The sequence below is a fragment of the Cucumis melo genome, chromosome 1, assembly GCF_025177605.1.
Source record: "Cucumis melo cultivar AY chromosome 1, USDA_Cmelo_AY_1.0, whole genome shotgun sequence".
NCBI lineage: Eukaryota > Viridiplantae > Streptophyta > Magnoliopsida > Cucurbitales > Cucurbitaceae > Cucumis > Cucumis melo.
The window spans coordinates 32,031,651-32,052,742 of NC_066857.1; positions in this window are offsets into that span (position 1 = coordinate 32,031,651).

Sequence of the window (21,092 nt, forward strand, 5' to 3'; positions counted from 1 at the left end):
GCATAACTCTTTCACAAGTCACTCCACATACGAGAAAAAGGTCACTTCAATAGATTAACGGTGTCTTGACCTCCACCCACCCTTTTAGCAGGGTCAGAAAGTAGCTCTTATCTACCGTATTAGGTTCTGCAAACTAGCTCTGACCTCCATCTCATCAATCAGTCCCTAAAGCATGAGCAGTGGATGTTGTCTAACCTCAAGCAGACTCTACCTAAACTTTCGAACACTTCCTTCTTCTGAAAGAGCTAATTATTCCTCTGTAGTAGGTCAACTTACTTCATCCCTCTTCTTGCAAGCTACCGCTATTGAGAATACCTCATCTAGACGCTGAGAGATGTTCTTGTCCATAAAAAAACTTCAGGATTTAGTGGTAAAGGAAGATAGGCTTTCTTCTAATAGTAGAATAAGAGGATATTTTCAGACAAGACTACTCAGAACCTACTAAAGCCCCCTATCTTTATGGCGAATGAAATTTCATCAATTCATAAGATAGGCTTGAATCTAACAAAAAGATTATTATCACTGAAAGGTTCAAGAAAAAAGCTCAAAGAATTTGAGATGCCGCTCCGTCTTTCACGTAGTCAGCTTGGGGAGAAAGAAAGCCTATCCTCCAGAGGGAAGGCAAGGAACCTACCAAAAGGAATTCAGCCTAGCGAGCAAGCCCTTGTTCATTGAGGCAGAAGTTTGAGTGGTTCGAAGTCCATCCTCAGTCGTCTGAAATCCATATGAACCTGTGGATCAAAATGAAGAAAAGAACATTTGCACTCCTTTGAATTGAATTTGAAGGATAAGTCCTTTCGCTTTCATTCCACAAATTCTTTAGGCCTCGCTCTCCTTTCAATCGCCTCTCCTTTGCTAATTCTTTGCTCCTATTTAGCCTTGCTTTTGATAAAAGCTTTTTTTTTCTTGTTAGTGAAGAGAGTCCTTCGTAAACTCATCTAGTGATTTTCTTTTTTCGATCATTCTTTTCTTTTCTTTGGTGTAATTGGACGTTCATGAGAAGATTATGTCAGTGATCCACGTATTCAGTAGAAGCACTCCACCACCCCTTGTTCATTGAGGCGGGAGAAAAGGGCACCTTTATCAGATGCGCCTCATCCGTACGCAGGGGGAGTCATCAATCTCTCTCACAAAGGCAAGCTAAGGATGAACATCAGGCTGAACATAAGCATTAACATGATATAATGTCCCACCAATTCGTCTCTGAAAGACTCCACTCAATGCCAAATTGTTCTTGGATGCAAACCAGGGTAGACGGTTTGGAGGGCAAAGCTTAGACCACGACCTGAGTACAAGGATACTGAATTCCACAACCTGAGGGCAGTGGTCTAGCTCGTCATCAACTCGGCTTAGCGTCATAGCCATTCTCTTCAATACTCGAAAACTCTTATGAAAGAGAATTCTTCTAGGCCGACCAAGCAGGTCTTATCTTTGAGTAAAGAAAAAGCTAATAGGTCATGTGCGGGCGCGTCCGTCGAATCAGTCTTGACGCTTGGAATCCTTCTACTTCTTCTCCTTCGAGATAGAGAAGATCATTATCTATTATATATATATATATATATATAAGTGAATATACTATATAAGCTTTTCAGAAAAGAAAGAACTTATGCTACGAAAACGGCAGCTCGAGCAGACTCAGTCTAGCGATCTGATAACCTCGATCTCTGGGCTTTAAAAACAGCCTACCGATTGATGCCCGTTTACAATGATGTCCCTAGTCGCGATCTTTCGGTTTCGGGCATACACCATTTTGTTTTCATCAATCAATATATGATAAAAGCAAACCTTCCCTCGCTAGTTGGAGCGTAGCGACTGAATCTACTGCTTGGAAAGATAGAGCTACCAGTTTTCCCCTTAGAGTGGAACAACTGAATCTACTGCTTGGAAAGATAGAGCTACCCCGAAAAGGTAGTTCCCCTTAGAGCGTAGCGACTTCAATAGTAGTTCCCCTTCCTTCTTACTTGTGTTTCTGGTGAAGGTGCAAAGAATTTGTATACCCGGATTGGGTTGTGATATGGCTTTCATCCTACTGACTATCCACTGAACCTCTCCTTGATCATAATAGAAAAGAAAGAAGAAAAGAATAGAAGAAGCATTCCTTCAAGAACAAAAAGAAATAAACAAGGGCTCGACTGAAAGGAGAGAAAGCCTTATCTGACTTCCTCCAAACACGGGTGGAACTACCGCTACGTGAGGGACGAGGCTCGGATTTCAGAAGATAAGGCGCTATATCTTCATGCCTTTCAGAGCTAAGCTTGGGACCACTCCGTGGGGACACTTCAATCCTCACCTCGAGAAAAAGGGCTACATACGGGGTAGTTCTCCCAGAGGTAGTGCCACTCTGAGTTCTTCTTCTTTGAGTTCTTCCTGAAGAGAATGTGAGATCATTCGGTCTTGTAGATGAGGCGGTAGAATACGTAATAGTTGAAAGAAGCCCCTTATCATTCATTCACTCATTAAGTGAGTTATTCATTCACATTCTCCAAACTCAGTCTTAACAAGTACACAGTTTCTCGCCAACAAGCAGACGGACAAGGTGGCTCTGAGTTACGAAGCCAGATCCATTGAGGCGGTTTAATCGAAGAAATCGTAACCTTGGACACATAGTGCATAGCCTTGAGACGAATCTGTTTCGAGTTTACTCATCTGAGGAAGAACAAAGAAAGCAAAGCAATTACCTACGGGCCCGGCTAAGAGGCAGGTTAATAAGGGTTAAATTGCTGGACCACTTTCCCAAAGTTGGAATCTCATATTCGTTCGGAAAAGAAAGAAGAAGTTCAAGAAGAGAAAGAAGAAAGAAGACAAGACAAAATAAACTACGAAAGCCTAGGCTCCGTAGGAGTTGAGAGAAGCTTTCTTTTCTTGTTAGTAGGTTTCCAGTCCCGGTCCGTGGTAGCTTAATTAGTCATTGATCTCTTTTCAAGGGATTCCACCTTCAACCCTTCCCAGTCAAATACCGCCATAAGAAAGGGTTTAGGTCTTTCTCAAAGCGCGTAGTGCCTTTCCCTGCCAAATGCTTTAACCTTCCAAGAAATAGGATAGAGGATTCGATAAAGGAATGAACCCCCCATTGACTCAAACTAGGGTCAGACACCCGTGGTGGTTGTGGTTGAGGAAGAAATGATAAACCGATAGGGAAGAGGAATTGACTTGCTCAACCTTTTGGATGAGGAATGAACTCTATGTTCAGGAAGTTGACAGGAAAGATGCGCCCATGATAGCAGTCCTTGGTTCTTTCCCTTTCCGTTTTAGTTCCAGTTGCTCTCACTTTTGTAGTTGACAGAGTTTAGGAAGAGGTTAGAAATTGGAGGTTTCACGATAGAAAGAAGAGGGATGGATACAATCCAAGGATACCGAGTCAAAAGACATGACCTCACTCATTCATTCACGATTCGATCTCAGACCTTAAAAAAGAGAAAGATTGACCATCAACTTCTTCCACTCCTTCGATCGAGAATATCGATCGATGTAAACTCCTTCGCCCTGTTCGAACGTCTTTCATTTCGAACCAGCCCTTGATAGAGCACTGACTCCCCACTGAAGACTTGGCTTTTCTACCGCTACGTATGCCAATGAGAGGTTAATATGGTAGATTTCAGAGGACTGAGGGCTCAAAATGAAAGACGTTCGGACGTCTCCACTGAAAGGAGAGACGTCTCGCTCTTGAACTATTCTCAAGAGAATGATCTTCTTTTTCTTATGAGACAGCTTACTCGCTTTATAAGATTCATGATTCATAGTGTTTTTTTCCTCTTGGTGTTATGAACTTTTTAGCTTCGGGCTTAAAGAAAGAAAGTATTTTGCGAGCCTATCAATACCAAAAAGAATAAGGAGACCCGACCAACCCGATTCATGGTAGCTTAATTAGTCGAGTTCTATAGCTTTCCCTTGATTCTCGTTCTCGACCCCTGACTTATTTCGCAACGGATACTTCTGACTCAGATGAACTATGACTCTGACTCAAGAAGAGAAAGACCCCTGACGGTCGAGCGCATATCAAATGATAAGAAGATCGATCGGAAAGATCTCAAACTTTCTCCTATCCCGATTTGTTAACTCAGTTTAGACATTCCAGGATGATCTCTTCTTTAACCTATCCGCTTTCCAGTATGGAGCCATCGTTCTATTTTACCCTTTCTATCCCTCCATAGAAGTCTCAAGAAGACAGATTCCTATCCAAATAAACTCTGCTTCTTTTTACTCAGATGAATATAGTATTTTGACTAGTTCGGATCTCTCAAATTCTTTGATCCTCTTGATTTGTTTATATCTAGTCCTTATCAATGAGACCACTAAAAGCCTAGTCAACTCCTCTCAAATTCTTTGAACCTCGTTCATTGATGGACTTGTTCATTCCACTAAGATTTGTGGATGACTCAAACTTGGAGGCTACGCTTTCCTCTGACTTGATCTTCCTTTAATAATTTTAATTAGTAGGTTTAGAAGGAGGAGTCTGAAGGGAGAGAGATTTGACGTGATCTCATTCAATCGAGAGGCGCTCAAGAGGAAAGCATATAAAGTGGTCGCCTGGAGAGGAAGCGAACCCCACCTCTTGAAGGTGTCCTTTCCGTCATCGTAGCAGTTGAGGAGGCAGTCGATGTTGCCGTGAAGTGGAGGTTGAAGTTCTTGTGCCTGCTAAGGATGCTAATATTTCGTAATTCTGAGAACGAGTAGGACGAGGAGTGGATTCACTACGGATTGATTCATCAGACGAGTAGTTTACCCACGTAGCGGTACGAAGAGTTCCCACCTTCAAGCAGAAGAAAGAAACTCCCAAACAGAAGGGAGCTTCCCAATCATACCATAATCAGAGGCATCGGCAACTAATTAAGCTACCACGGACCGAGAAAGCCTAGGATCTCGCCAGGGAAAGGAGGACTGGCCCTAATTCAGAATAGAGTGGAAGCAGCTTTCCTTCCCCGATGCCCTGTCTCAGTCCCAGTTTAATAGGATCAAAGTGAAAGGAAGAAGTTTGAATGGAATTCAGAGGTTGGCTAATATATAGGATGAAAGTAGAACGAGTGAATATGCCCGAAATGGCCAATATCGCAGATCAAAGGATAGACTTTGGAATCGCAGGAAGAAGTGGAGACAAGAGGAAGTCCAAGAATTCAATCTCAGTTGCTGGAATTAAACTACCATAAATCGGTATGAAGCAGGCTTTACCTAGTTTGAGAGGTCAGATAAATAGAAAGCTTTCCCGATCGGTGCAGGTTAGAAGCCGAAGAGGAAGAGTGAGACTTGGTTTGGGCCCCATTCCAGCTCTGTAGATATGGTAGATTTCATTGAGCTCCACTGGAAATGAACGGTGTAAATATTGCGAGACTTGAAGAGGAAGAAAGTAGCTCTTGAGAGTTGGAGAGAAGAGAAGAGGGTATAACGAAATAGGAAGCTTCATTCGAGGAGCAGCTGAGGCAGCAGAGTTGGAGAGCGAAGCAGCTGGTCAAGTTATCACTATTCACTAGTAGACTAGATTAGAACTAGCCGTCAGATAGAGGAATGAGATCTTTTATCAGTCACTAAACTAAGAAGCAAGGGAGAGGTGTCGAGGAGAAAGGGGTCTTTATAGAATACAATAAAAGGGAATCTGTCTCAGTAAGGCATCCTTAGATTCAACTACGAAGGACGAGTAGTCTTCTGGAATATATATTAGTCACCTGGACCTTTGTTTTTCCATAGATTAATATGGTCTTAGTTCATATGGATTTCAGATGTAAAAGGATCAAAGCTCATTGAATAAAGAGAGAAGGGGAATATGAATATGTCCTTATCAATGAGACCAAAAATAGCCGAAAGAATATTGACGAATTTGAGAGGAAGAAAATGAAGACAAGAAAACTCCAGAAGAAACTAAGGAATAAGACTTAAAAGGAGGCTTCAAAACCTACTAAAAAGATTTAAGCCTATCCTTTATCTAAATCTTTCTTAAGTTTCCTTTAAGCCCTTTACAAGGTAAGGACTTCAAACTCAAAGAAAGAAGTTTCTTCACCAAGGCATGAGTCAAAGAAAATGCTTTCTATATGTATCTAATGCAAGATCCGACGATAAGCTCAGGCTAGGAAGGAAGGCGAATCAGTCCATTCTCTTTTTTTTTTCGCCTTCGTCCTCCCGTGCAACCGTCGAGGCCAAACCCTATACTAAGATAGTCGGGCCAGAGGTTGTGCAGCAGCTTCCCGTCGAGCCTCCTACGGATCATCCGCCCGGTTGGGCTCAACCTCAGAGAAAGGTTGAGTGAAGAGGAATCCATATAATAAGGCCTTTCGCCGGCTAATCTCTTCCAAAGAGTATCAGGGGGGTGGAAGGGCAAATTCACCTTTTTGAGGCTCGCCCCAAAGAGCTAAAGCAAAAGGCCTTAGAGCTCCTTCATCCTCCTTTCATTCTAGTGGATGAAGAGTTAGATGTGGGGCTGGCAATCAATCTTCTCTTGGAGAAGAAGATAGGCGACCGCCCTGTGGGATTCCTCTCTAGGGGGATTCAGGCGATTAAGAATGGCAAAAGTCGCTTCGCTCCTTCCCTCCAAATCCCCGATACGCTCTCTGGTAGCACGAATGCGCCTTCTTTACTGGCAGGATCAACTCCTATGGAGCTACTCAAAAAGAGGTTTAACACTCTATGGCCTCATCTCATTTTTCAGTTGTCCCATTTTAGTAGTAATTGCAGAAAGCCTCTTTACAGCATCCATAGCCATACGTGCTAGTACTCAATTTCTTTGATATGAATTTGATGAGTAGCCTCTAATTATTCTAATTGATGTTGAGATCCGTGAATAGTACTTCTTCTTTCATCAGACTAGGACTACTTCCCCTTCCTCTTTCGGTTATCTTTCTCCCAGAGTTGTAAAGGAATCTCTCCATGAAGTAGGAATTGGATGGCTGGCCCGCCCAATTCTGACTACCATAACCACGCTTCCTCTAGAAGAAAGAAACTTTGCAGAACCCTTGAACCTAATCGATCGTGGTTCAGTCAGCAATGGATTCGGTCGATCATCCACGTCACGAATTGGATGGCGGCCCAATTCTGATTAGTTGTCCCCACTACTTTTCTGCAGTGAAAATATTTTGATGCCTATTTAGTGAAAAACTGGCAGGCTCTGGCTACCTTGCTCTACAATGAAAACCCAAATCACACTGCCTAGAAAAAAGGACGAACATTCTTTAAGCCTCCTATGGTCCTCTGGACTTGTTAATGGAACTGATTATAGTAGACGAAGGCAAGACTGAAAGGTGCGAAGCAGCTCAACAAAGAAGGCGTCAATGATGATAATAAGGGTTGAATCAGGGGTAAATCAGGGTCAAGACGACGAAGTGCAAATGTTCATTCCTTCATTTTGCTCTCTTGTTACGGGACTTGTGAATGGAACTGATTTTCATAGGACTCAATATTCTTTGAGCCTTATATGTTATCTAAAACTTTCTTCATCGTCTTTTTCCCTTTTCATACCTGCCCTCAGATCGTAGGTGATGACTTCTTTCTTAGCTCAAACTCAGAAAATGCTAGTAAAAGTAAAGGCGCAAAGAATTTGCAAAGGAGAGGATCTTTCGAAATCTTCATTCCACTGGTTTGATAAGACTGATTTTGACATATAAAATTTCTTCTTTTTCTTAGCGAAAATGAACAATTTGCTAGGTTTTGACATAGGTTTAAAGAATTTTCAAGTCAAATGCTTTGTTTTTCAGTCTATTATTTTTATATAATTTATCAATCTGATTTTTTCTCACATTTTGCAAGAAAAAAGTCGAGAAAACGTCAACTTTCTAGGACAAGTTGGATCTTTGAGAATTTGCTTAACACATGAAGTCAGTCCTTATCAATGAGACCACTAAAAGCCTTCTACGCCATAAATCAGTCCAAGAAAAGTGAATGTGGAATCATTCATACATTTTGATATGAGTCGGCTTTGAGTGGCACTAAGCTAGTCCGGACCCTTAATTTAATCCATATTCATCTAAAAGGAGAGGTTCAAAGAATTTGAATGAAAGCGAAACTCCTTCCTTATTCTTCAAAAAAAAAGGAGTGCAACGAAGTTCATTCCACTAATATTGTCTGGAGGACAGATGAAAGTATAGGACAAGCCCGCACCCCACTGGATCGACTCTTACCCCTTTTTAGTAAGGAATGAAAAAAAGAAAGCTCCAGATGAGTTGAGGACGCACCATCCGGTCTTTACCGAGAAACGAAAAACTCACTCGTTAAGAGGTCTGGTGGCGGAGGTAGAGGTAGCCCTTGTTCATTGAGCCGGTAAGAGAAGTAGCTTATCCTCTACCTGCCTCACTCCTTTAAGATAGATCAGAAAAGTGATGAGATAACCTAATTGATAACTTCTTTATTTGCTTATTTTCCTCTCCCTCTCCTTACAGTTGAGTCGTTTTCACTCCTTCTCCTTCCTCTGAAACTATGAATTCCTAAGTCTCAGGTTCAGGTCTAAGAACTCTTCGGTAAGTAAACTCCATCGTCCTCGCTCTTCGTCTTTCGTCCCAAGGCGTGTCTTTCTGAATTCATTTATTTCATGCTGAGGATGAACATTCCCCAAAATCTGATTTGACTGGTGGTTTAGATACGATTTGCACTTGAATCACTCCCAAAACCTGCAGATCGAACTAATCCACGGGGAGGAAGGAAGGAGTTACCCGGGAGGGCGAGGTGCCCTTCCAACATGAGTTCTTTTAGCCGTTGTTGATGGACGATAGGTAATTGGAGTGAAATCAAGGCTTCTCTCAAGGCCCACGGGAAAGGGCGCGGTGAACCAACTGGGGAATCCGCAGCACCCATAGCTGTTCTTGAAAAAGCCCGTACGAAGGACTTATTTATGGTCCTTTTGATAGGCTTTCCTTCCTCAAATTCTTTGAGCCTATTCCCACTCCTTTCTTCTGAAATTAAGAATAGAGCTCCGACCTGATCCCAACCAGACTCTGATGAAAGACTAACCCTATCCTTCTCCGGCCAACTAAAAGGCATAAAAAAATTTTTAACTAGGTCAATCTAGACTTGCTTCTGCCCCTACTCAATCTGATGAATGAAACTCAGCCAGTATCGCTTCCAGTTACACAGCCACTTTTGAAACTGATCATTGATCCCGATCCAAGAAAGAAGATCGGACACATCGAATTCACTGCAAACAGAAAGACCCAACTCCTCCACAACTGCTCCTTCTTCGATCATTCTTTGAGCCTCTTTCGTCGTGAAGATGAGAGTACTAATTTCTTCTTCTTTTAGAACTTGTGACTCGGAGGCCTCCTTCCTTCGAACACCCACACTGGGGTTTCAATCTCTCCTTGAGATTCAAATACTCACTTCCTATTTCCCAGGGTTAAAGCCCGTTGAACTGCATACAATGTTGCTTTTCCGATTCCCCTATTTAGACCTCTTCTTAAAGAGTAAACTCAGATTAAGACTGTCCTCTCATCTTTGAGCTACTTCACGCCCCTCAAGCTCAACTATCTTATTCTGCCCCAAAAATAAGAAGGAATTCCCTATTTGGTCCAGTGCCAAGGAGATGTTAATATGGTAGATTTCTTCACAAATTCTTTGCCCCTCTCCTTCTTAGACGAGCTGCTTCGCACCCTCAACCCTTGTTCATTGATTCAGCTTGAATCTTGGACTCCTTTCGTAAATTCTTTGCTTCTGTGAAGTCGCTTCTCAAGCCTTTGTCCATTAACTCCTTCTTAGTCGAGCTGCTTCGCACCTTGAAGGTGAATATGGATTTCTGACTCATCTGAAGCTTTCTTTTAGGACTCTTAACTACGAGGTCCTCCACCTTTCTTATTGAGAGCTTTGACCCTTTATTTTTAGGTCTCACTAACTATGAAAGGAGGACTAAGAACCTATCTCGGTTTCTATTTCTAGTATAGAGATTGAGAAAAGAGAGGGAAAGAAGTCAATGAACAGGGGCTCCTTCGCTCCTTTCTCCTCGGGATAGCTCCTACTCTCTCGCTACTTTCTAGCACTCCTAATTCTCGCTGCCTATTTGGGAATACTCAGAAGATCTCCACAATCCTTTTCCTTACCATGTATGGATCTTTGGTTCTGATTGGTCTTTCTTTCGAGTTGTACGCTCCTGGTCGAGTGACTAGGCTTTGGTTCTTGAAAGAGAAAATGGGGTATATAGTCAAGAAGTTGACTCAACTCTCATCCCAACCTTAAACCTGTCCTATCTATCTTGGTCGATCCGTTTGTGACCAATACACACATTAATATATCTACTCCGGAAGGGGAAAGATTTTAACCTCTATCTGATTCCGCCAATCCAGTCTTTGACTTCTTTCATACTACCGAGGTGGAAAGTGCTTTGAAAGAAGAAGGTACTCCCCCGATCCAGTCGAGTTCTTTCATTCCGATTCCTTTCTTTTCTTCTTCGATCTGATTCTGGTCCTTTTCTTAGCAGTCGGCCAGTTACCACTACCCGATCGATCGAATAAGAGATGGATTCAACCTCTCATGCTTGAGAAATGGTATTGACTGATTTCAGCTTAGACGGAAAGATGACCCCTTCGCTAGCTTCACACCGACCCTCAATCCAGTCTTTCTCAGGCAAGGGATCCCGCAACTCATCTTCGTCATCTGACTTCTTTCCTTTTTTCAGTGAGACCTCCAACCTTGAATGAGAAAAAGACTGAGACTTCTCCGATGTGGAATAAGTCAAAAAAGAGTGAGATTGCCTCCCCAAATTTTGCTTGTTATGCTTCTCCCCGATTGAAATACCCGAGTTGTTATGCTTCGTCTGTGTCTAAAGGGAGAATGAGTGAAGGTTGGGAGCTGGTCTTTGAGCTGCTGCGCACCGAGCGTACTCTTGAGCTGCGTTTATCGCTTTGTCCTATTCCCCCCTCTCGTTCTGGCTGTTGAGCTACTTCGTCTATTGACCCGCTTTGTTCGCTCTGATTTCGAGAACATGATGGGTGAGAAGAACGGATTCTGAGAATGAACTGACAATGAAAACCAGAATGAAAGATCTTGAGAATGAAAAAACACCTTGATCTGTTGAATTAGCTCTTTCGGAAAGTGATCCATGAGGAAGAGATCTTGAATGAACTAGAAATTTCACTCTCAGATTCCCAACAAACAAGATAGAAAGAAATTGAGATATCTTGAGAAATTCAATATATAATTTGAAGATAGTTGTTGCATCCGAAGGACTGATTTATCCATATTCACTGATTCTTATCTTTTAGAACCCCAAAAAAAAGGAAGGAAGACTCTGTAGGAGGCCTGCTGGAGGTGATAATTACCATTTACTCATTCAAGAGCGGACACAGCTACTGAAAAAACTAGGACATTATCCCTTAAGTTGTAACCCGAAGAAAGAACTGTGCCTCAACCAACGGCTTCCTCTACCCCTGCCTCTGATTCCGATTCGGAGACGGACTCTTTCAGTTATGCCTCATCTCCGACTGATGAGGGAACGGACCTACGCTGCTGGTTCCAATTGACTTTGGTCTCGTGTTTATCCGCGAGCAGAAACCTAGGAAACTGGGAGGGATTCCTATAACGAAAGAAGGTTGAAAGCTCTTTCCCTTCGCCGATCTTCTTCTCAGTAGAGGTATGGAATTGCTTTTATGAGACTTTATTCGTAAGGAGAAATCTCAAGTTTCCGCTCCTCCAAAATAGAAAGTAGTTGACATTAACGCAGCCGGAGCCAAGAAGGTGAGGGTTCTTCTTGATACAGCTAAACATCGTAGCATACATCATGAGGTGACCACTGGGCATCCGCTCATAACCAATTGAGAGCTCCTTTACCTATCAATCGACCAACTTATCGGGTTTTGAGAAGGGTGGAATCCTTCTCGCTCTATTAGAGAGATAGGGATGGCTTCGTAGAAGGACTCCTTTCTAAAATCAGCCTTGACCTTGACGACCATATCTGAGCGATAAACAAGGCTTTAAAGGAGTTGACTCTCTCATAGGGTGATGAGAAGACCTTTCCTATCTTTATACTCGACCAATGGCAACCTATCCTTTCATATTCCATCCTTGAGTCCTCTAGACTGGGAAATCTTGTCAACTGGGGAGGAAACCTTTTCTGGGGCGAGCAGCCGATGAGGTTAACTTCCACAAAGAATGCTACTAAATACCCTTCCACGAGACAAGGTTCCCTTCTGACCACCTATTTTGGAAAGCTTCCAGGGTTAGGTAGCGCACTCACTTATTCCTATCTTCTGAGACTGATTAGTCTTTTTCTAACCTCCTTTTCGTCTGCTTTGCTCCTTTCCTACCTTGAATCAATGGAAGGTGAAAAGCATTCAAACTAGTCTTTTCCCAGACTCAACCCCTCCGTTAGAAGTATTAAGACCGAAGGACTCATTCATCCATATTCACAAACCATCTCCCGCTCCCTTGATCTTTCCTACTTATCTTAGACGAATCTTTCCTACTTCTCCGTCTTCTTCCTCTTTCTCTACGCAAATGGCCGATCCCATTGATGAGTATTCCAAAGATTACTATCCGGTTCAAATCCCTATCTCCCTTATACCGCATGGAGTGGGGAATTGAGATTCCAGGAGTGGATTTGAGGTGAAGTTCCAATTCTACTCAGCCCAGGATGGCAGATTTTAAGTACTCACATTTCCCTCGCTGTACTAAGAGACGAAGGCGAGGTTACGAAGGAGCTCGACGAGAAGAGGTTTAGTTGCCTCAGTGGCCTTCATGATAAAAGGTAATTGTCAACTAGAAATTTCTTTCGTACCTCGTAGTGGACAACCCCTCTTCCCACTCATACAGATATGTCTGAACCTCTACCAAAACGATCTTTTCTTGCGCGAGATCTAAGACAGCAGTCCCATAGAAAGTCCTTCCTTTGTTCATTTTTCATGAATGGAATCAATTAATAGAAAGAAAGCATTAACTCATTAAGGAGAAAAGGAATGAGCACATTCACTCATTCCCAAGCATGAATCATGAGAGATAAGAAGTCGAATTCATAATAGATAGTAGAAGTCGGTGGATTTCCCTCTCCTCTCCAGCTCCACCAATGAGTATCGTGATTAAGAGTTTCATCATTCACGTAGGCCTTCCCTCTCTGTCGTCGGTGGGCGGAGTACCTTGGAGCAATTGAATGGTTCTTCACTCATCTTAATCAAAAGAAAAGCGTAAAGTCGTTTTCGCAAATTTTTTGCTCGGGTCCAGATGTTATGAAATAGCGAGACTGAATCAATGAACAAAGAGAAGCTCCTTACCTTAACAGAAGTGCAACTAAGGATTCTGGAATATGAATATTAGGATAGGCTTTCTTCCTTGCCTATGGTCCTTTTAATAGGCTTTCTCTTGTTTTTCTTCATTCAGTGGATAGTCGGACTTAGAAATCTAGGAATGAATTTCCTTGTTCATTGACCATTCTTTTCATTCATGAATTGAGAATGAAACCTATGACTTTTTGTAATCAACGACGTTGTAATCCTTAGTTAAAATTCTCAATTTGCTAGGTTTTGGGTATGGTAGGCAACAAGAAATCATTCAAAATCAGTAAAAACAAGGTCTTTTATAGGTCCGAGGACTCAGAAATCCATATTCACCTTCGTCTAAAAACTCACATTTTGCAAGGAAAAAACCGAGAAAAGGCAATGAATGAAAGGAAAAAAGGATCTCAGGGAATTTGCTTAACACATGAATTCAGAGAAAGAGAAAGAGAAGAAGAAGAAAGAAAAAGCTAGAACTACCTCCTAATTGACTTCTTCTATTTCATTTAGAACGAGATTTCTTTCTCTTTTCTTTCATCCTTCTTCAAAGAAGATTGAGAAAAAGTCATGATAAAGCTTGATAAATAGGGAAAATCTCTTATGACGCTAGGAGCAAAGAATTTTCAAATAATGTCTTATGGAACTGAATAAAGAGGAATTGAACCCTTGTTCATTTACTCGAACATTGATTTGACTTTTTTTAGGGAGGGAAATCCCACATTTAGTCACTTTTGGCTATAGCTGGCAGCAACTTTGAAAGTCAAATGGGTGGTTTTTTACTATATTTGGATATAATAAGAATAGGATCATAAATCGCTAAAATGGTCAAAATGCAATTATATGGATAAACGAGTCCGTTGGTTTTGATGATTTGCATTACTATCTCAAACCTGCAACACAACCTACGGCATTTTAGTGGATAAATAAGTCCTTCGGACGGGTGGAAAAGTCCTCCAGACCGTACTCCTTCTACGCGGTCAAACGCAACTTTCTTTCTCTCTTTCATTTTCATCTTTTTTTGCTTAACACATAAATTCCATTCGAATGTTTTGAATAGTGATCCAAATCATCAAAATGCCTCCAATTTGAGTAGGTTCGTTCCCGTAAGGCCAATTGGCCTATTTCTGTTTTGGTACTTGGATTCTAGCCTCTTTTTTAAGACCCCATAGTAGGAGTCTTCCTTGCCCTAAATTCTGATGAGTCTCATTTTCTCTTTTTTTTCCTTCCAGCCTTACCCTAGGTTTTGAATCCGGTTCTTTCTCTCTTGCTTTCATATCACGATTTGAGTTCGTCGACCTCTCGCTTGGCTTCTTTCTCTTTTTATTGGGATTGTCATGATTGACACGTATTTCCCAGGTCAGAGAAATGGAAGTGAGGCTATTAGCCGACAAGTGACCATCGTAGCGGTTGTAAAGGGAAGGAGGTCCATCTATCCTAATTCAACTACCTGAGTGAACTAGCCTCAAGCCTGAAAGTGGGATCGGACTTCATCTTCTTCTTACTTATGTAGTGGAATGCTCACTAAAGGCTAAAAAGGAAATCGATTGAGATCTAAATCAATGCATTTTTCTGATATTCAAGACCAAAAGAAAGCACCAAGAAGAATGGAAGAAAGAAGACCTTCCCTTTTTGAACTCTGACTGAGACTTCCGGAAGAGAGAATACTAATGGCTTTCTCTTTCTCTTATGCCTCCAACTCTCGCTTCTGCTTGATCTTACTAAGGAGTGCTTGCTCGACCTACTTGTGAGGGAAAGGATGGAATCGGAGGCTAAAGGAGTACTTCTTCCTTTTGCTTTCCACAGGGAAACTGACCACATGATCGACAATAGGCATAGACCCAAAAATCAGATTCACTCCTTCAGCCCTCACTTAGACCCCACGGAGCGAGAGAGACCCCAAAGATAGGATGAAAGGGGTAGGCGATTCCTGAACGGATAAGATGGAAAGAAATTCATTATTTCATTTATTATACTGTCGGAAAGGTCGATACGATAGGCCATGAAAGACTGAATTTAAGGATTCCATATTAAGCTTTCTGACAAATAGAAGGTTCTCAATATTCTCCTCTCTCATCTTAACCTCTTTTCTCGTCTTATTCCTTGCCCCTGGTATTAACAATGAGTCTGATTCCTTTAAGGCTTTCTCAAATTCTTTGAGCCTTTATATAAAGCTGGATAGAGGTTGATTTTGTAGTCATTTTACATGAGTGCAAAGACTCCTACGTCCAAAGGAGAGGGTCGGAATCAATCTCAATTTCATGATCAGGAGTCAAAGGCTTGACTGTGTTGGAGAGAAAAAAGAAGAAAGACAAAGAGAAAATGAGAGTTGATTTAAGTTTCAAAGAAAGAGAAAGAGGTGAGATGATACTCAACCTACGGGAGAGAGAGAGGGGAGATGAAATTGAGGAGATCTTGTGCAAGGTTTATGAACGAGAAGAAGAACGAAACAGAGTTCTTTCAGTTTCTCTCAAAAGCTCTCATTCATCTGAACCCACGGAGCGGTGTTCATAACTAATTCAGTTTCATGATCTCTTTAATGATCTCCTAATTCTCTCTTTCCTGTCTTCTTATCTTCTTACCGAGCAGGAAAGGGTTCGAGATGATAGAAAAGCATACAATTCAGCGGAAACAGATCGGATAATTACTCTAATTGCAATTAATTAACAAAAAACCCTAAATTGAAAAAAAAATTAAAATTAGGGTTTTTAGGAAAAACTTATGTTCGAAGTACTTATTGATGCTTGAACCATCACTAGGGTTGACCTACTATCCTCTAGACTCAAAACCAGGTTGTAGGACCCGTTGAATGAAGGAAATCGGGAGAGAGAAAAAAATGGAAAAATATGAAAATGGGTTGGGTTTGATTTTTTTTTAGGAAAAAATAGCCCAATTTTGTTCTTTAGAAAATAAGCCAACCTTTTTCCTTGAGGCCAAAAGAGCCCAATTTATAGAGGCTTTTAATGCAAAGTTGCATGTGCATGCAAACAGACCAACAACACATAACCCACTAATCATTAGTGGGCTTAATCTCATTATAGTTTGTTAACACCTAGCCTACTATAGTTAGTGGGTTTATCCAACAAAATGTTGGATTTTCCCACTAACTTTAGTCAAAGGATAAAATTGTCATTTGGTCAAAGTCAAACTTTGACTTTTCAAACCAAAAAGTCAACATTTTGACTTTTTACAATTTTATCCGTTTTGACTAATTTTGACCTTCCAAGCATGAATCTACATTTATTTTCTCAAGATTCAAATCAGATTTGAATATATTGTCGATCAAAGTTTGATTTTTCAAAGTCAAAAGTCAACATTTTGACTTTTTACAACTTTGACTATTTCCATCTTTTTCGAGCTTCCAGATATAAATTCACATTCATATCTTTAATATTTAAATCTAATTTAAGCATGAAGCTCTATTAGTAATCTAAAACCAACGGCTATATCACATATAATTGTCGGTTTCTCTCTCATCTCCTCAAACAATTCGACTCATTCCATCATATTGTTCTAAGTTTATTCCATATGAGCTAGCAGAGGAATCTAATGGACCTATAGATCATGGGCTCCAACGATCCGAGATTAACAGGCTAAACTCTTTTATACTGAGATAATCAACATTCATTAACTAACGGATCATTCCAAGTCCCGTAGTTGCACTTCCCTCACTATAGATATATTTGTGTCCATTTGATATAACCATGATCAATAAGTTAATCCTTCATAGGTTGTTCATAACCTCGGTTGGGTCAAAATACTGTTTTACCCCCGAGACTACATCTTGTTCCTTAAGTCTCATTGATCCACTATTGAACAATTGGTTTAAGGTCCAACCTGTAAATCGAATCTCTCTCGGACCAATGAGAGAGTGGGGCCCCTTTGTTCAAGACTTGGATTCAGTTCTTAAGAGAAGAACCTATCTACTAACCCTAAAGCGAGTAAGAGTGAATTTCGTCTTGCACCTTATGTTCTCATCTATCCACCCAATCTTACCCCTGAAATGGGAGACTTATTAGGCCAACGCTAATGAGTTGCCCTCACCTATGCATATCTAAAGATAATCTCGTGAGAACAAGAGTTCACAGTTAGCTTAGGATTAAGATTAAGTTACCTAGGTCATTAATAATCGATATAGTCAGTTTTGAACAGTAAACGACGTTATATCGCAAAAGTGACTATTTCATGGTTCTGTCTTATGTAAACCCCTTACATAGGATGCTCTCACTTTCATGTCTCTACATGAACGATTCAGGATTACATCGTTTGTATTAATTACAAAGCGAGTCGCATCCATAATATCTCTGAATAAGGCGCCCAACCTTTATTTATATACTATAGACTATTTATAGTATCTCATTTCCGCAATAGCTTTTGGAAGCACATCTTTATCCACGGCCCCTTGCTACCCTTCATAGAGTTTCGCACCTTTGTTCATTAATTGTTAACAAAAGATGAAAGACAAAGGGGGTACGAGGTGTCAAATAAAGGTCTTTTTACTTAGAAAAACGAGTTGGGAATCCAAGTAGAAAAAAGGAAAGGCATCTTTCCATTGATCGAACAAGAGCAGCGTCTGAAGCATCGGCTTATTGCACCAAGTATTCTCGTATAAAAGGTAGAGCCTTATTAACTTCAAAAACAAGATCCCACTCTGCGGTCTAGGTCGACCTCTTGTTCATTAAGGCGATAAATTCGACTTGGTCCTTTGCACCTTTCAGAGAAGAGTTCTTCCTCTTTTAGTTCCTCTGGAAAGCTAGTTCAAATTTCTCTCCTCCTTCCCAGCCTGAGGCACTAGGTCGATTTCTTCATCGAGCTGAGCTGCTTTAGGTGTCTTTAGTGCAGCGGGTCTTTATATAGGTTAAGTCTAGGAATGGTTCGATATCCTTGCTCTTTTACCGCATAGTGGGGCAAGAGACCTCTGGTCTCGTAGCTCGAATGGAAGAAGTCAAGGGATAGCTGTGAGGCTGCTTTGTTGACCAATGGACTTCAGGGTTGAATCACGAAATTCACGGTTTGACTGTGTTCCAGGTGTTCTTAATAAAGAAGAATGCATCAATGAACAAAGGCTCAAAGAATTTGAGAAGCAGAAGCCCGTACAGGAGTGAGAGTCGGCTACGTACCATGCGCCTGATTTTTCTTCTTTTCCCAGGCAAAAGTGAGTGTAGAAACTCTGAAGTTTCAGTTTAGTTGCCCTCAGAAATTGATGTTAGGGTTTCAGCAGATGAGAAAGTTGCTTTTCTCAAAGCTATTATGCATAGAATGTATGCATGAGAAGGAATGGATGAAATAGCTCTACGAAAGAATCAATCTGATAATCTGTACCCAAAGCGCAGTAGAAAGGAAAGGCACTTGGTCGACCCAAAGGGTCGCGAAGAGGCAAGGGCATTCAATCTCTAGCATACATAGCAGCCGAGAATTGGTCTTTCCAATGGCGGACGAGGGGAGTCAGGTGTCAGAGGGAAGATCAAGGGCTAGCCCTAAACTTTTAGGTTGTAGTCTTTTTGTTGATGGGAGGTCTAGTCTAGATTTGAATTTCACTCCCTAGGAACTTGCTATACTCAGCTATAAATAGGCATGCATTAGAATGTGGTCCCCTTCGGAATCATGATTTTCCACTTTCATAGATGATAGTCGGTCTCTCTAAGTGGAGGTTGCGGCTGGGGAATCTCTCTAAGTGGAGGTTGCAGTCGCAGGAAGAGTAGTCTGGCCTCTTCACCTACGGAGCGGTCATTCTCAAATAAAAAGTATCCGATAGTCAAAAATGAGAAGGAGAACTCTATCTAGCATTATGAGAAAGATCGACTTAAGGAAGCAGATAAAGAAAATAGAGGTTTTGCCTATTCATGGATGATGAATTAATCAGAATCGGAAGAAGAAGAAGAAAGAGGCAGAGTAGGTAGGATTCTTGAATAGGATCTGTCCCCTTTCTATTAATGGATTCGGAGGCATCCTCATCCCCAACAAGGGCACACTCGCCTAAAAAGGTTATCATACTGATCGATACAGAGTCTAGAGAAGAAGGATCAAGAGAAGCCACGAGAGTGGAGAAGAATAGGTCAGATTCATTCTCAGTTCGGTAGGAAATATGCTCAACCAGATGGAAAAGGATTGATTTGAGCGAGACAGAGATTAGTAGCTCAAGTAGAAGACAGCAGCCGATCTCTTTCGATGCCCACGTAGCTCTTCTTGCAGCAGTTCTAGCTGTAGCTGAAGTAGTGCTGGCTGCTGAGGAAGGAATCACAAAAGTAATTCAGTAATAGAAGCTCCCCCTTCTTGCCAACCCTATAGCCTTAAGCCTGATAGCCTGAGCACACACCTATTCAGCCATGATGTATTCATTCCTTAGTACTATGCTAGTATTTGTAGACTTTTCTCACTATTGGACTACCTTGCTCGACACATCCTTTCTTGCAAATGAAAGTTGGACCAAGGGTGAACTCTTTATATTGACAGGAATCTGTAGGATTTCGATGCGTCAGGCTCAGCAAGAACAGGAAGAGGACGAAAGGTCAGACCTGTAGATTAAACTACCACAGATCGATGCAGAGAGGGAAGAAATAGCTCGGAATCATAGATAGAAATTAGCATGAGAAGGATGTAATAATAAGGACGTAATCTAATTGAGTGAAAAGGTTGATCATATGCTCTCCCTCTTCTACCCCAAGCTTCTCTTCTCCCAGAGCAGGAGAGAAGGAAGAAAGAGAGAGATAAAAAGAAGAAATAACATTCATTAAAATGCGAGAGTGGGACAAAGCATCAGACTAAGCCGCCGAGTTCACAAGGTGGATAGAATAGGACCCGAGCTAAGGATCGAGACAGGAGTTAGCTGTCTTGAGGAATAATCAGTAGACGGATCACGAAGAAAAGGAGTTTAGATCTTTCCGCCCTCATCGGTCGGCCTTCCTTCATTCGAAGGCATGAAAGGTTTCCTTTCATCCCTCTCTTTAAGAATCAACACCCCTACTACGTGGTCGTCGGCCTCTTCAAACTCTCTTTCCTTTGAATTACATATCCCACAGAGCGGTAGGGGTATTAGACAAATTATCTTAAGAGTTCGCAGATTGAATGAATAACTAAGAAATGAAATAGAGAAAGGGAAAGCGATTATTCTATGCTTGGCCTCAGTACAAGGACAAGGGTCCAAAGGCGAAGAGTCAGGTTCCAGAGATATAAGGATGAGTTATTGGAAGTCCAAGACGGGCAGCCTATGTTATGATAACTAGAGCACAATCTATCTAACTAAGAATCATTAGTTTCACAACATAAGAAAATACATAGATATTAGGTATCACTTCATTAGAGAAGAAATTGAGATAAGAGAAATCGAAGTTGTCAGATCCATACCTCGAGCAATGCTTCAACATGCTGACCAATTTGTTAGAGAAAACAAAATTCATATGATGCCTTTATGTAATCGAATTTGAACTACTTGACAAATAGACCAAAGTGGCAATTTCCATGTTACTTGTAAAGGTGGGGGACGAAAAGAAACAAAAGCAAAATACCTATTTTCTGATGTAACCATAAGGCTCATTTTTTAAGCATATCCTTTAAATTTCTACATACAAAAGAAGTCAAAAGTGAGGTGTAGAGAGATTTATTTTGTAAAGTTCATCACATATTGAAAAGCAACAAAGAAGATAAACCTAGTCGGAGAACAATCAAGAACAACCTCAAGATTTTCAACAATGGCATGAAAACAAACAACAAAACCTATTAAGAAAGCAAGAATTACCTTAGAGTATCTTAGAATTTCCACCGAGAATTAAAGAACCTATAAGATTACCTTAAATGATTAGAAACAGAGAAGAAGACCTTTGTATAGATTCAGATTCTTTTAAGAAAGAGGAATTAATTCCTAAATCCTCATCCCAACATTCCTCTAAGATTTCAACCCCAACTTTGTTCAAACCCATTCAACATTACAAA